The following is a 3,231-nucleotide window of genomic DNA, read 5'->3' on the forward strand; positions in this document are numbered from 1 at the left end:
TGGCACGTTAAGGCAACAGATGACACGCTCCAGGCTGGGGACACATGGCCAAACCTAGAAGTCTTTTCCAAGGCAAAACTCCCATTTTCTTCCCAGTAATGCTTGTGGGTATTCCACTTGGAGCTTCCCAAAATAATCACTCATTCCTCAACCTTCATTATGACAGGAAAACCACTTCCACCGGTAACACTTGCTATTTTCATGCCAGTTTGACACTTGCTCAGGAATCCCCAGACTAATAATCCACTGCACGGGGCGCTCTGTTCCCAGAGGCAGAGCTGTGCCAGCAGCTATGCTCAAAGCACGAGCAGAAGACAAGAGGTACCTGCAGCAATCACAAAGCGATCCCTACGGGTAGCAGCTCAAAATTCATGCTAAGTAGGTACCTAACAAGTGTTAAATAAGAGCACTTTAGGAGCAAACTGATAGAAGAAAAGGTCTGCCCTCGGTAATGAACAATTCATACTTACTGCTCGCTATTTCTAAGGCAGGTACTCACGTATGGAAGAACTCTTGCATGAAACTCAGCAGGCTCTTGTGCAGGATTGCCTCACTTCACTGATTTTTCTCATTTGTGCATTTTCTGCAAAAATTCCAACCTATCTCTCTTGAAAACAAGAAGGCTGACAAGTTTTTAACTCCAATATCAAGAGGGGCCAAACCCTGTGTCATCATCTGATGTGAAGAAGACCATCAAACCACCCTTCAAGTGCCTAAAACATGTTCTATTTTGAAGGTAATTGATGGGACACGTGCTGATGCCAAATGCTTGAGAGTAATTTCCATCATGTTGGCTTTCATTTCTTTTGCTTAGAAAACCACACATTTATTTCCCTTTATTACCAATCCATGGCATTTCCATGTGGCATTAAGTGGAACGAGCTGGAGTGTAATATAACCTGGCATCACTTTTAAGAAACTCGTAGGCTTGATGGGGCAGTCTAAAATTGACCAACAGTAGCATACTCCAAGTATGTCCAGCAATGCAGTGTAACAGAATATGGGGATTATGAAGGGTCAGATGACGGGATCTTAACAATGACAACTACTAAGTAACGAGAGCAATCGTAGAGAGACACCCTGTGGGAAAACCACCAGGGATCATCTTGGGGAAAAAAAACCAAACCACCACACCTCCAGAAATAAATATATCAGATTAAGTTTGTTGCTTAAATAAGAGTAAGGACATCTGTCTTTTGAGGTGTTTACCCAAGTCGCTTGACAGGCAGCTGCAAAGTCAGGGCCCTGTGAGAAGTGGCAGGCGTGGTGGTGGTGGTGGCTGGTGTGGGGACAGGGTGGCACAGGGGGACAGGGGCATGAGACACTTGCCCCTGCAGTCACCAAATCACCACATCTCACAGTGTCAGGGTCTGGTGGTTTCCTTCAGCTCCAAGTAGAGCATGGGGAGCTGTACCTATTTCAGCAAGACCTGGATGCCTCTAATTTACCCCCACAAAAAAAAAAAAGAGTAATTTTTTATTTTCCCAATCCCGCGGGGCAAGTCAGATGTGTACGTTTTGGTTTGCATAAAGAAGGGTAAAATAATTAGCTGACAGATTTCTAAACCATTTCAACTGTTTTAAACCATTTTAAACAGATCATCCAAACCCCCATGATTTTGGGGCAGGAGACAGCTCCACAGCTCCACAGCTCCAGGAACGTTGGCACACGGCCGCGCAGGCAGACACAGCGCTGAATCGCGCACTGCCCACGGGCACTGCACTGAGCATTTACACACACATTTACTGTTGTGAACTGAGATCTTAGTCCAAATATGTGTGCAACGCAGGCAGACACAGCACTGAATTGCTTGCTACCTGTGGGCAGTGCACTGAGCATTTACACACACATATTTACTGTTATGAACTGAGATCTTAGTCCAAATATGTGTGCAAGATAAACCCAGATTCAGACTCACAGATTCAATACTTTGCATCAGCAATATAAGCTCAGACCTTTGGAGAAGACATTAATTCTCCGCGCAGCCTGCATAAGAACCTATCTGTTCTTATAAAATATCCAATTTAGCAATTATTTACTACTAACTCTACCTTTATTCTTACGATGTATCTATACTCTGGGTTTGCATAGCAGAGCCTCAGGAGCAACAAAAGCCTCACACTTAAAACCAGTAGCTAGAACTAAATTTTAAAATGTCCTCTCCCTTTTGCAGCCAAGTTTATGGTTTCCCTCCACGTGGTGCATGGCAGTACTATTAAATCAGAACTGTTATAACACAACACCAAGGACTCTTGGAGGAGCGACAGCCATCAGCATAACCTTTGGAACAAGCAATTGCCTCCACATTTATATGAAACACTGAATTTGGTACAAGATGATAAGAAACTGGGTCATTCTAGGAAACAATGTCACCCTTCACATTAAACACAGGGTGTCTCTTTCTTTTATAGGGTTCAAACCTATTACAGCCCCATACCTCGTATCATCCTGCCACTAAAACGTGCCCGTGGGCAGCGATGCCAGCAAGGCTGCATGGTGATTTTGTTATGTACACACAGGGCATGTCCCTCCCTAACCTCAGCCTGGGAACAGGTGGAAGGGTTTCTTCTAGAGTTACTCCAGCTGAGCCCCGGCTGGCTGCAAACTCTTCTCCATCTGCACCTCTTCAATGACACTCTAATGATTAAATATAAATTGAGATTCATGCCTGCTGCACTTGAGATGGGTAGATGCCCTGGGAGGTAAAGCACATCCCTCTGCAGTCAAGGACTTGCTGAAGGATTTGTAGTGATTCCCTTCATGAGGGACAGACATGATAACGAAGTTGGATGGATGACAAGGAACCACTTCTTGGTTAAAGGTTTTGCTTCTCTTTCATGAAGGCTCTGACATCTATGTCCTGTGTTCTCCTGGGTTACCAGCACTGATCACAACTCTCATCATTCCTTCTTCCAAGGAAGAAACATCACACCAGGTTTGACTCTCTGTGTCAAGAGCATGGGGTCATCGTCTTTGATGATAAATCCTGCCCTGGGAGATGAACCATGTGGTCCTGAATCCATGTGTAACAGCTGTGAGGTCAAGGAGAAGGTCCTGCCAGACAAGGCAGGGGGTTGTGCACCAGGCAGGGTGTCACCACCCTCACCCACCAGTATTGGGCATCACAGCAACACTGGGAACTGGGGAAAGTATTGTCTTTGGAAAGCTCAGCCAGGCATTATCATGTTGAGACATGGCAAGGCAGGCAGAGGAGAGAGTTAAACAGGAGGG

The sequence above is a fragment of the Antrostomus carolinensis genome, unplaced genomic scaffold, assembly GCF_000700745.2.
Source record: "Antrostomus carolinensis isolate BGI_N321 unplaced genomic scaffold, ASM70074v2 scaffold3522, whole genome shotgun sequence".
Taxonomy (NCBI): Eukaryota; Metazoa; Chordata; class Aves; order Caprimulgiformes; family Caprimulgidae; genus Antrostomus; species Antrostomus carolinensis.